Below are 13,299 nucleotides of genomic sequence, written 5' to 3'. Positions count from 1 at the left end.
TCAGCTACCTAGGTCCTAAATTATGGAATTCCATCCCTAAACCTCTTCACCTCTTTCCTCCTTTAAGACATTCCTTCAAACCTACCTCTCTGCCCTAATATCTCCTTATGTGGCTTGGTGTCAAATTTTGTTTGATAACGTTCCTGTGAAGTACAGGAAACGTTTTGGTATCCGGCTCCGACGGGACCGGCGTGTTGCCGGTTGATTAAAAATTCCGGATGACGGAGAGGGTTATCTACCGAGGCTATTTTTAACAAACAAAAATAAAAAAAATCAAGAAATGTGCAGTATACAGTAATTGGGTACTCACCTACAGAATGTTGTGTTAAATGGATGGTGGAAGATGCTTGATTAAGTACAGTACTGCCAGTTGTGGGTAATCCATAACTCTTTAATGACTTCCGACAGCACCAAGAAGCCGAGTAGTGGCAGTTTGGAGAACTACCCCCACTGACTAACTCGGCCACCGCGGGAGATTCTGACTCGGACTCGGCAACATTTCCAGTTATTGAGGTGGTGTTTTCGGAGTATGAATTTTGCCGGTTAATAGAGAATTCCGGATATTTAGGTGCCGTTTAAACAAGAGTTTCCTGTACCTTGGGACGTCTTACTATATTAAAGGTGCTATATAAATGCAAGTTGTTGTTAGTGATTACTTGGCAATCTAAACCAGATTAATGGCCAGTAATTCTTAGTGGGCACTTACTCTATGGAATTGCAATTTATTAGATGTGGGTGTAGGCCATGCGCAGAGCAGAGCAGAGTAGAAGTAGCACTGCAGAGTAAAGTGCAAATTCAGGAGAGCGAGAGGCCTAGTGCTGAGTTTGGGCAGAAGAACAGGAAGGCAGGACTTGAGAAAGGGAAAGCTGGTGGCATTTGGACCAGGTGGGAAATGGAAAGATGCTGAGAGTGAGGCTGGTAGCCTGTAGTAGCAAGGATGTTGGGTCTAATATTCAACTGCATCCAGCATCAGCCCAGAAGCAGGCTCATTTTCTTAGCTTTGTTTGTGGTGATTGTTGCATCCGATTGGTCCATGTTAATCATATGACTGGTGGACACATCAATTTATTCAAAACTGACACTCACAGTGACATTCCAATTTTGTAACAGAACACAGGAACATTAGAATTGCTGGATGAAAAAAAGACCAAGATCCATCCAGTCCATTAGGTCCATCTACTATCATCCTAGTAAGAAAAGAAAGACTTGCCTTTCACAACCTCAGGACGTCCCAAAGTGCTTTACATCCAATGCAGTACTTTTTGAAGTGTAGTCACTGATGTAATGTAGGAAATGCAGCAGCCAATTTGCGCACAGCAAGCTCCCATAAACAGCAGTAAGGTAATGACCAGATAATCAGTTTTTTTAATGATGTTGATTGAGGGATAAATATTAGCCAGGACTCTGGGAATAACTCCCCTGCTTCTCTTCAAAATAGTGCCATGGGATCTTTCATGTCCACCTGAGAGAGCAGATGGGGCCTCAGTTTAATGTCTCATCTGAAAGACGGCACTTCCGACAGTGCAGCACTCCCTTAGCACTGCACTGGGGTGTCAGCCTAGATTTCTGTGCTCAAATCTCTGGAGTGGGACTTGAACCCACAACCTTCTGACTTAGAGGCGAGAGTGCTACCTACTGAGCCATGGCTGACACAACATGTAGTAGTCACATGATACAACAACAAAGGAGTTATTGACTAATCGATCTCTATCAATTAGTCTACAACAGACTCGGACATGAGGCGAGGAAAATCCCCAGTGGTTGAAAGCTTTGGGAACCATTGGTCCAAAGTCACCTGTTCCTCCCAAGCATATACTGTATCCCAAAATATTATTTTATGAAAGAAATCTTAACATTTTTCCTGTACAATCTCTCCCTCTTATTTTTGTACCCAAGTAATTTTTGTTTGTTAATTGTGTTTCCATTTGCTATTTTATATCAGAATTTTAAACTCTTAATTAGCCAAAATTGCCAATCACAACTTCTCTCTTCCTCTCGCCAAACTCCCTCTGTGTTTTACTGCTGTGACAGATTGGAGAGCTACCTTGATTCAGATCTTAAGAGTCTCTAATTTGTATAGTTTTCTAGCAAAGCGAAGCTGCATAGACAGCTTAGACTACTTCACGCAGCAGCTGGTGAACGTGTGGAATGGACTGTCCAGAGAGGCAGGTGGTGTGGAAAAATCTACAGGTAATTTCAAAAAATATTTGAAGTGGTGGATGATTAAGCTTTTCCTGCTTCTGTACATTTCTATGCTTCTATTTGGAATTGAAAACTTGCCAGTATTTTGCTGTGACTGCTTCTGGGGAGCTGTCTGCATTTCTGTATGGAGGAAGGTGTGACATACACCTTCACCCACAACTATTCAAGTAGTGTTATTTTGGGTTTCTTCTCTGATGTTGCTCATTATATTTGAACAACTATGCTTGTCTATGGGAAATTTAGTTGCCTTATTGTTTGTAAGATGATACCAGAGGCAGACAGTCTGCATCAACCAGGCCAGATTTTCCAATCTAGTAATTTTTCAGAGGATGGACAGAGGACAAAAAGGTGGCCATTCATGCTCTGTGTCTCCGAGATGATATTATTGTTCAAAATCTTAATCTTAGGATTGCTAGTGGCTCAATTCCAATAGTCTATGGCTGTAAGGCTTTGAAATCTATTTTAATTGACAAGTTTTAATTGTCCCAGCCTGGATTAATGGGGAGAGATATTTTTAACTGCGATTAGTGTCCTTTATTCACCATTTATTTCTTGCTATTCTCTATACAAGCTATAAGGAGTCCATGAAATGTTTTTTTTTGGCATAAAAGCTTTTCATCACAAATCATTGTGCAAGTTAGGAAAGTTACAGCTAAAACTGAGAACTCCCCTGCTCTTAGTATCTTTTATGTTCACCTGAGAGAACATAAGAACATAAGAAATAGGAGCAGGAGTAGGCCAATTGTCCCCTCGAGCCTGCTCCACCATTCAATAAGATCATGGCTGATCTGATCCTAACCTCAAATCTACTATCACTCTCCATTCCACCCGAACCCATGTGATCTCCCGGGAGAGGCAAAAAACCAGATAAAAATACCCAATGGCCAATTTGGGAGAAAAAATCTGGGAAATTCCTCTCCGACCCATCTAGGCAATCGAAACTCGTCCAGGAGATCCTCTGTCCCTATATTTTCTACAGTACTTACCTCCTGTAAAGGTGATCTCCACCCCAGCCAGGAACAGGAATAAAACCATCTCCTGAAATCTAACACAGAATTAGAACACAAGAAGTAGGAGCAGAACCAGGCTACACGGCCCCTGGGCCCGCTCCGCTACCCACAGGGCCATGACCATTCCGAACCTAGACTCATGTCCAATTTCTTGCCCGCTCCCCATAACCCTTAATTCCCTTTACTTCTAGGAAACTGTCTATTTCTGTTTTAAATTTATTTAATGATGTAGCTTCCACAGCTTTCTGGGGCAGCAAATTCCACAAACCTACCACCCTCTGAGTGAAGAAGTTTCTCCTCATCTCAGTTTTGAAAGAGCAGCCCCTTATTCTAAGATTATGCCCCCTAGTTCTAGTTTCACCCATCACTGGGAACATCCTCACCGCATCCACCCGATCAAGCCCCTTCACAATCTTATATGTTTCAATAAGATCGCCTCTCATTCTTCTGAACTCCAATGAGTAGAGTCCCAATCTACTCAACCTCTCATCATATGTCCACCCCCTCATCCCCGGAATTAACCGAGTGAACCTTCTTTGTACTGACTCGAGAGCAAGTATGTCTTTTCTTAAGTATGGACACCATGGCCTAGAAATTCAGTTGGGCGCGCCAGCTGTTAGCGCCTTAGGAGGAGTAGATCTCGAGCGCTAGGCGCTTAGCGCCCGGGCGCAGCGCGATCTGCGCCTCGCCCCAACTTCAGTACACATTTAGCGCCGGCGCAAAGTCTTAGCGCGCGCCCTGCTGCGCGCGCAGATCATGACGTCATTTACTAGTGCAACGCCCTTTGTGCGCCCCGAACCGGAACTTCACTCGTGCCGGGCCATTGTGCGCCGGGCGGCCCCAACGACTGTGAAGTGGAACGGTACACAGCCGAGGCGGGCCGCGGGGAGCGCTAATTAAAGGGCACTTACCCTGCACTATAAAGGCCAGCCATTTTGCAGCATTCACTCTTGTGCAACGGTTTTTTGGAGAGAGACCAAGGAGGAGAGCTTACTGGTTTGGACCAACACTAGGACAGGTATTTTTGGCTCAGGCCAGAGCTTAGCAATTATCTTTGCCTTCATTGAGAGCTCATTGTTTGCCAGCATATAATGGGGGCTGCATTGGGTGCCAACGCTGACTTTCAGCCTTATGCCAGAAGGGCTTACAGACGCCGTGAGAGAGTGGCAGCCCTGGCTAGACGCAGAGGGGGCAACAGGCATCGCCAACTGAGGCCTTACCCACCCAGGGTATACCGCCAGCAGTCCTCCTATCTGACCATGCCTGCCGCGATGTGTGTAAGGAGGCTGCAATTCAGAAGGGAGGTGGTTGCAGACATCTGCCAGCTGCTTCAGAGAGATCTGCAGCCACAGCTGATGCGCAGGACGTCTCTGTCGGTGGCAGTGAAGGTGACGGTGGCTCTCAACTTCTATGCCACCGGCTCCTTCCAATCCGCTGCTGGGGACATCGATAACATCTCCCAGTTCGCCGTGCATTGCTGCATCCGCCAGGTGACCGAAGCCCTTTTCAGAAGGAGACATCAATTCATCTCCTTCCCCATGACCCTGGACAAGCAGCAGCAGCGTGCAGTGGGATTTGCAAGAATAGCGGGCTTCCCCATGGTGCAGGGCGCCATTGACTGCACGCATGTGGCTTTGTGGGCACCTCTGGAGCATGCCGAGGATTACCGCAACCGGAAGGGCTACCATTCCCTCAACGTACAGCTGGTGTGTGACCATAGGCAGCGCATCCTAGCTGTCAATGCCTGCTTTCCAGGCAGCAGCCACGATGCCTTTATCCTGCGACAGACAACTGTGGCTGACATGTTCCAGGCACAGCCTCCCCCAAGAGGAAGGCTTATCGGGGACAAAGGCTATCCTTTGTGTACCTGGCACATGACCCTGCTCCGCGCGCCCATGACCCCTGCTGAAGAGGCATACAACGAGAGCCATCAAGCGACTAGGAACATCATAGAACAAACAATCGGCGTCCTCAAGCAACGGTTCCGCTGTCTCGATCGCTCCGGGGGAGCCCTCCAGTATTCGCAGGAGCGAGTCTCCCAATTCGTCGTCATTTGCTGCATGCTGCACAACCTGGCTATCCGCAGGACTCGGGCACTGCCACCTCACGTTGGACCCCCACCTCAGGAGGAGGAGCATGAGGAGGAGGAGGAGTACCAGCCCAGGAGGGAGGCACAAGGTCCAAGGGCCGCCCGTCAGCGGCTTATTGAACGTCACTTCTAGGCCCCCTGTCAGGGAATGGCTTGTGCCAATGAAAGAACATGATTGCAGCCGCTCCGCAAGCCCTCAGCCGGTTAAGGCAACAAACACTTCAAAGATCAAACATGGACAATGTTAATAAATAAAATGCTTTATTGTACAAACTCAGGGCCCTTCCCACATGAAAACCAAAAACAGACGAAACCCCCAAAAAACACTCAAACACATTACTTGCTCCCACAACCTGGAGAGGATTAACAAAACAGTGCAACTAAAATGGCCGTCATCCTCGGACTTCGTAAAATACAAACATCACATCCTCGGCCTTCAAAAAACAAACATCCAATTCTCGGCCTCAAAAAACAAACATCCAATTCTCGGCCTCAAAAAACAAACACAACTGGCCACACATTCGACTTTTTGGCCCGCTAGGACGATGCCTTGGCCATCTTTGTGTGGCCCCTGCCCGCCCTGCTGCTCCTCCTCAAAGTAAGGCCATTGGCTGCTGCAAGGCTGGGGGCAGGCTCCAGAGGGGCACATGTCGTGACGGCAGATGCCCTTGGGGGTCGGCCTAGTCGAAGTCTGGCCGTCGAGCGGGCGGCTGTTGAATGCTGCAGCTGTGGCTGGCCAGCATCAGTCGCTGCAGCAGCTCCTGGCAGCTCCACTAGGGGAGTGGCAGTGGCGGCTGGAGGAATGGGGGCAAGCTGGCGGATGGCAGGCGCTCGCTGGTCGCCTGAGACACTGGCATTCGCCCGGGCCAGCACTGCAGCATGCGCACCAATCTGCCGAGGGACAGATCGCTGTGCTGCTGCAGCGCGCCAGGTGCCCTGGCGATGCCTGGCTGACACAGCGAGTGTGGCAGCAGTGAGTGCCCGTGTTGACCTGTTCAGTGACCTCATCAGAGCACCCAGTGACTGCACGGCACCACTGATCAGCTGCCCACTCACTGCCTGAGCTGCCCCGAATGCCGCCCGACTCGCTGCCTGATCTGCCCCGAATGCCGCCCGACTCGCTGCCTGCTCTGCCCCGAATTCCGCCAAACTGATGGCCTGTGAGGCCCTGACGTCGGTGACACTCCGAGAGAGGGACTCGATGGCCTCAGGCAACCGTGCCACTACCCCCATGAGCTCCGTGTGCCGGCGCTCCGAGTCTGCGGACAAGTCCTCGAGGCGTTCCATCTCCTCGGCGAAGACCATCTCCGGACTGGAGGCCGGACTCTCCCTCTGGGGAGAAGGCCGCCGAGCTGGCCGACCCTTCCTGCGTTGCTGGACGCCGCTGGGCCCAGCAATTGGACTCCTCTCCGACCCTTCCCCCCTCTGGGGAGAAGGCCGCCGAGCTGGCACCCCCCTCCCGCGTTTCTGCAGGCCGCAGGTCCCATGAGCTCCCCTCCCCTCCGACACTTCCGCGATGCTCCCCTCCAGGGAAGACGTGTCCCCTACATTGGCATAGGTTGCCACGGCTGAGGGTTCCCCTGATGGGCCGCCTTCCTCTTGCTCCTCCTCCTCCTCCTCCTCCTCTGAGGGGCTGTCACTGGCAAGTTCAGGGACCTCCTCCTCACCATCTGAAAGCAGGAAGGCACAAGAGTAGCTTTAGAGTGAGGAGAGGGCGTCAGCGAGGGATGCATGAGTGGTGGCATTCAGCGCATTGGTCGGACAGTGGCAAAGGATGTAGATCTGATGCGCAAGTGGGACGAGAGAGGTCCAAACGTTGATGTCCTTACCATTGGTGCCCAGAACAGGGTCGGCATCTCCACATGCAACGGGGCCAATCACCCGGCCACCCATGATGCGCTCCACGCGATGTTGCAGCTCGGTAAGCGGCTGGATCTGGGGTCGGCCTCCCCCGGTCGCAGTCCGGCTCTTATTATTATTGGCCAGCTTGGCCTGCAAGAGAAAGGACGGCCTCTAAGTACAGTGTGTAGCCCTGATCTTGTGTGCACTGCCTCCCATGTTGGAATAGCCTGGCCAGTGTGTCGCCCTGATCTTGTGTGCACTGCCTCACATGGTGGAATAGCCTGGCCAGTGTGTCGCCCTGATCTTGTGTGCACTGCCTCCCATGGTGGAATAGCTTGGCCAGTGTGTTAAGTGCAGAATGTGCAATTGATGTTCATGCCTGTCCCATAGCTGCTGGATGAGGGCTGGCCATTAGGGCTTTCAGGTCCCTTTGCCCATAATGTGAGGTGCACATGCAAGGATGAGGAGGTCACTGGAAAGGGTACTCACCCTGACAATCCGCGTGAGGTCATTAAACTTTTTGTGGCATTGGACACCGCTCCTGGGGACCTCGCTGTTGGCTGACACCTTGCTGGCGACATGCCTCCAGGCTCTCCGGTAGGCGCGGACCGGCGCCTTCCTGCCATTGTCCGGGTACAAAATATGGCGCCTCTTCTCCACACCACCAACCAGCACACTCAGATCATGCTCTGAGAAGCGCTGCGCTCGTTCACGGGCCCTCTGCATGGCTTCAGGCGCTATTTGGGTCCAGCAGCAGTGTTCAGGCCTAGCTGGAGGGCTCCACTATCCAGGGCGTGGCAACAGACAAAGTCGACCCTTCCCCCTTAAGAGCTGGCCGGCGCCAGGGTGTCTGCTGTCAATCACGAGATGGCCGCACCTGTGCTGCGCCCGGCCTGGGCGCTCTCGCTCAGCACCTCCGGCTTAGCGCCTAAAGAGAGGCGTCCAGCGCCAGTTTTAGCGCTCGAGCAAACTCTTAGGGCGAAGCTAATGAATATCGGAGAAGTGGCCTCGATTTGGCGGCGGGCGCAAACTTTAGCGGCCGCCCGACTTTAACGCCCCAAAAGTGGCTACAATGAATTTCTAGGCCCATAACTGTATGCAGTATTCCAGGTGCGGTCTCACCAATACCTTGTACAACTGCAGCAATACCTCCCTGTTTTTATATTCTATCCCCCTAACAATAAAAGCCAACATTCCATTGGCCTTCTTGATCACTTGCTGCACCTGCATACTAACTTTTTGAGTTTCGTGCACCAGGACCCCCAGATCCCTTTGTACTACAGTACTTTCCAGTTTCTTGCCATTTAAGATAATAACTTGCTCTATGATTTTTCCTGCCAAAGTGCATAACCTCACACTTTCCAGTATTGTATTCCATCTGCCAAATCTCTGCCCACTTACTTAGCCTGTCTATGTCCCTTTGCAGGTTTTTTATGTCCTCCTCACTCACTACTTTCCCTCCCATCTTTGTATCATCTGCAAACTTTGCTATGTTACACTCGGTCCCCTCCTCCAAATCGAGAGCAGGCAGGGCATCAGTTTAACACCTCATCCAAAAGATGGCACCTCTGACAGTTGAGCACATAATCTTATCTGACACTTAAATCCTGGAGTGGAGTTTAAATGCATAACAGATGGAATTTAATACAGAGAAGTGTGAGGTTATGAATTTTGGCAGAGGGAGAGGCAATATACACTTTAATGGCACAGTTTTAAAGAGTGTGCAGGGACAGAGGGACCTGGGAGTTAATGTGCATAGGTCCCTGAAGGTGGCAGGACATATTGAGAGAGTGGTTAACAAAGCATATGGGATCTTGGGCTTCATAAATAGAGGTATTGAGTACAAAAGTAGAAAAGTTATGCTGAACCTTTATAAAGCGCTGGTTAGGCCACAACTGGAGTATTGCGTCCAGTTCTGGTCAGCACAATTTAGGAAGGATGTGAAGGCCCTTGAGAGGGTGCAGAGGAGATTTACCAGAATGGTTCCGGGGATGGGGGATCTTAGCTACAAGGACAGGTTGGAGAAGCTGGATTTGTTTTCATTAGAGCAAAGGAGGTTGAGGGGTGATTTGATAGAAGTGTACAAGATTATGACGGGTTTGGATAGGCTAGACGGGGAAAGGCTGTTCCCACTAGTTGATGGTACAAGGACTAGAGGATACAGATTTAAGGTTTTGGGCAAGAGATACAGGGGGGATGTGAGGAAAAACTTTTTTACGCAGCGAGTGGTGAGGACCTGGAACTCGCTGGCGATAGAAGTGGTGGAAGTGGACACACTCAATGTTTTCAAGGGGAGACTGGATAGGCACTTGAAGGAAATAAACTTGCAGGGCTACGGGGATGGAGCGGGGTAATTGGACTGACGGGATTGCTCCACAGTGAGCCGGCACAGACTCGACAGGCTGAATGGCCTCCTTCTGTGCCGTTATGACTCTATGGGGGAAAAATTCAGTTGCTTTGCGCCTCCCGTAAGAGGACGCAAATGGGGTGCAAAGCAACTAGCGCCCGGGCATGGCGCCGCCAACGCCTCCCGCGAAATTCAGCAGGAGGTTAGCGGCAGCACTAACCATTAGCGCCCCACGGCACTGCGCCGCTGGCGATGACGTCATCGCCGTGCGCAGCGCCCTGCTCGCGCTCTTCGGTAGCGCCCCTTGACTTACCGCTGGACGCTATGTCCGACGGGGTTAGGGGGGCCTACGTGCAGCCGGGGTAGTGCTATTTAAAGGCGAGGTGTGGGGCGCCCACCATTTTTGTTGCTGGCCGCCTGCCAGTACCTGCCTCCGCTCCCGCCTCCTGACCCGCCCCTGCGGAGTGCCAGCTGTGCTCCATGAGCCCGGCACTTCTCTTGAGTGCCGGGCTTTTTGCCGACATACCGATCCCCGGTAGCCCAGCTGGGCCCTGGGTCGCGCTGCGCAAGGCCCCTCCCCTTTAAGAAGGGGAGGAAAGCCTACAATACCGCGGCACGTAGCACCTTGATATTCCCTCTCAGCACCCCAAGAGGGAGGCGGGGCGCTTCCAGTAGCACCCCGCTTCCCTCTTGGGGTGTTACGACTCAATTTCGGCTGCGGGGGCGGCAATTTTTTCGGGGTGCTAAAAGTAGTGCCCTGGCGAAGTTAACGCCCCGAAGGGGGCGCGACTCAATTTCTCCCCCTCTGGCTCTCTAACTTTCTGAATTGGAGGTGGGAGTGCTACCACTGAGCCAAGGCTGACACTTTTAAGTGTTTCAGGTCCATGGCCTGTTGAAAGGTCATCAACCTGAAACGTTAACCCTCCCTTCCTCTCCACGGATGCTGGATGTTTTCAGCATTTTCTGTTTCTATTTCAGATTTCCAACATTTGAAGTATTTTGCTTTTTGTTCTGACATTTTAAGGACAAATTTTGGTTCATGGGAATTGCATGCTGGCCTTTAGAAGGCTGAGGTTTGCATTGACCATGGGTAGACTATCAGGAAAGAGCCCAGATTACATTTTTTTTTTAAATTAATTGATGGGATGTGGGCGTCGCTGGCTGGCTAGGCCTGCATTTAGTGCCCATCCCTAATTGCCCTTGAGAAGATGGTGGTGAGCCGCCGCCTTGAACCGCTGCAGTCCATATGGTGTAGGTACACCCACAATGCTGTTAGGAAGGGAGTTCCAGGATTTTGGCCCAGCGACAGTGAAGGAACGGCGATACAGGTCCAAGTCAGGATGGTGTGTGGCTTGGAGGGGAACTTGTAGGTGGTGATGTTCCCATGCGTCTGCTGCCCTTGTCCTTCTAAGTGGTAGAGGTCGCGGGTTTGGAAGGTGCTGTTGAAGGAGCATTGGCGAGTTGCTGCAGTGCATCTTGTAGATGGTACACACTGCAGCCACAGTGCGCCGGTGGTGGAGGGAGTGAATGTTGAAGGTGGTGGATGGAGTGCCAATCAAGCAGGCTGCTTTATCCTGAATGGTGTCGAGCTTCTTGAGTGTTGTTGGAGCTGCACTCATCCAGGCAAGTGGAGAGTATTCCATCACACTCCTGACTTGTGCCTTGTAGATGGTGGAAAGGCTTTGGGGAGTCAGGAGGTGAGACACTCGCCGCAGAATTCCCAGCCTCTGGCCTGCTCTTGTAGCCACAGTATTTATATGGCTGGTCCAGTTCAGTTTCTGATCAATGGTAACCCCCAGGATGTTGATTGTGGGGGATTCAGCGATGGTAATGCCATTGAATGTCAAGGGGAGATGGTTAGAGCCTCGCTTGTTGGAGATGGTCATTGCCTGGCACTTGTGTGGTGCGAATGTTACTTGCCACTTGTCAGCCCAAGTCTGAATGTTGTCCAGGTCTTGCTGCATATGGACACGGACTGCGTCAGTATCTGACGAGTCTCGAATGGTGCTGAACAGTGTGCAATCATCAACGAACATCCCCACTTCTGACCTTATGATGGAGGGAAGGTCATTGATGAAACAGCTGAAGATGGTTGGGCCTAGGACACTGCCCTGAGGAACTCCTGCAGTGATGTCATGTGATTGAGATGAATGACCTCCAACAACCACAGCCAACTTCCTTTGTGCTAGGTATGATTCCAACCAATGGAGAGTTTTCCCCTTGGTTCCCATTGACTTCAGTTTTGCTAGGGCTCTTTGATGCCACACTCGATCAAATGCTGCCTTGATGTCAAGGGCAGTCACTCTCACCTCACCTCGAGTTCAGCTCTTTTGTCCATGTTTGGACCAAGGCTGTAATGAGGTCAGGAGCTAAGTGGCCCTGGCGGAACCCAAACTGGGCGTCAGTTAGCAGGTTATTGCTGAGTAAGTGTCGCTTGATAGCACTGTCGACGACACCTTCCATCACTTTGCTGATGATTGAGAGTAGACTGATGGGACGGTAATTGGCTGGGTCGGATTTGTCCTGCTTTTTGTAGACAGGACATACTTGGGCAATTTTCCACATTGCCGGGTAGATGCCAGTGTTGTAGCTGTACTGGAACAGCTTGGCTAGGGGCGCAGCTAGTTCTGGAGCACAAGTCTTCAGTACTATTGCCGGAATGTTGTCAGGGCCCATAACCTTTGCAGTATCCAGTGTCTTCAGCCGTTTCTTGACATCACGACATTAACTGCATCCAGGATACCACAAACCTGCTGTAATATGTAGACATCATGGTAAAGTTCCAACAACAATAACTTGCATCTATATAGTGATTTTAACGCAGTAGAACGTCTCGAGGTGCTTCACAGGAGTGCTATCAAACAGAGTTTGACACCAAGCCACATAAGGAGATATTAGGACTGATGACCGAAAGCTTGGTCAAAGAGGTAGGTTTTAAGGTGCAGCTTCAAGGAGGAGAGAGAGCTAGATGCAGAGACGTTTAGGGAGGGAATTCCAGGCCATTGAGGGATATGAAAATAAACTATTCCAGACAAACTATAATTAGTCTCACTCCCTTGCTCTTTCACCATAGCCATGCTAATTTTTGCTTTTCAAGTATATAGCCGATTCACTTTTGCAAGTTACTATTGAATCTGCTTCCACCACTCTTTCAGGTAGTGCATTCCAGATCATATCAACTCACTGCGTAAAAAAAATTATTCTCATCTCACCCCTGGTCCTTTCGCCAATTATCTTAAATCTGTGTTCTCTGGTTACTGACCCTCCTGCCAGTGGAAACAGTTTCTCCCTATCTACTTTATCAAAACACCATATAATTTTGAACGCCTCTATTAAATCTCCCCTTAAGTTTCTCTGCTCTAAGAACAATCCCAGCTACTCTAGTCTCTCCACATAACTGAAGTTCCTCATCCCTGCTACCATTCTAGTAAATCTCCTCTGCATCCTCTCCAAGGCTTTAACATCCTTTCTAAAGTGCGGTGCGCAGAATTGGACACAATACTCCAGCTGAGGCCTAAGCAGTGATTTATAAAGGTTTACCATAACTTCCTTGCTTTGCACCATTTAGTTTATATTGTGTCTCCTCATTCTTCCCTCCAAAATGCATCACTTCACATTTCTCTGCATTAAATTTCATCTGCCATGTGGCTGCCCATTTCACCAGCCTGTCTATGTCCTCCTAAGGCCTGCTACTGTCTCTACCCCTCCTCCTGGTGGCATATTACTGGGGTTATTATTTTACTGAAGAAAAAGACTTTCCCCATTGGATAGATGTCAACATCAGAGAACTGTTACAGGGTACTAGTGAG

The 13,299-nt window shown here is 50.2% G+C and overlaps 1 protein-coding gene across 2 annotated transcripts in view; it reads left to right on the top strand.

Moving 5' to 3' along the window:
• The window catches only part of thnsl1 (threonine synthase like 1), an 88,659-nt gene that overhangs the window by 48,480 nt on the left and 26,880 nt on the right, over window positions 1-13,299 (top strand). Inside the window, exon 2 of one of the 2 annotated variants that reach the window (XM_085987743.1) lies at window positions 2,081-2,190. The exons of the other annotated variant lie outside the window; for it this stretch is intronic. The gene's annotated coding sequence lies outside the window, so the exon portion shown is untranslated. The remainder of the gene's footprint in view (window positions 1-2,080; window positions 2,191-13,299) is intronic. 2 annotated transcript variants of the gene reach the window in all.

Source organism: Somniosus microcephalus, chromosome 5 (genome assembly GCF_052327205.1).
Source record: "Somniosus microcephalus isolate GS21.2 chromosome 5, FLI_Smic_1.0, whole genome shotgun sequence".
Classification (NCBI taxonomy): Eukaryota; Metazoa; Chordata; class Chondrichthyes; order Squaliformes; family Somniosidae; genus Somniosus; species Somniosus microcephalus.
The sequence above is the reverse complement of the archived record's forward strand: the minus strand, read 5'-3'. Positions and strand labels throughout refer to the sequence as shown.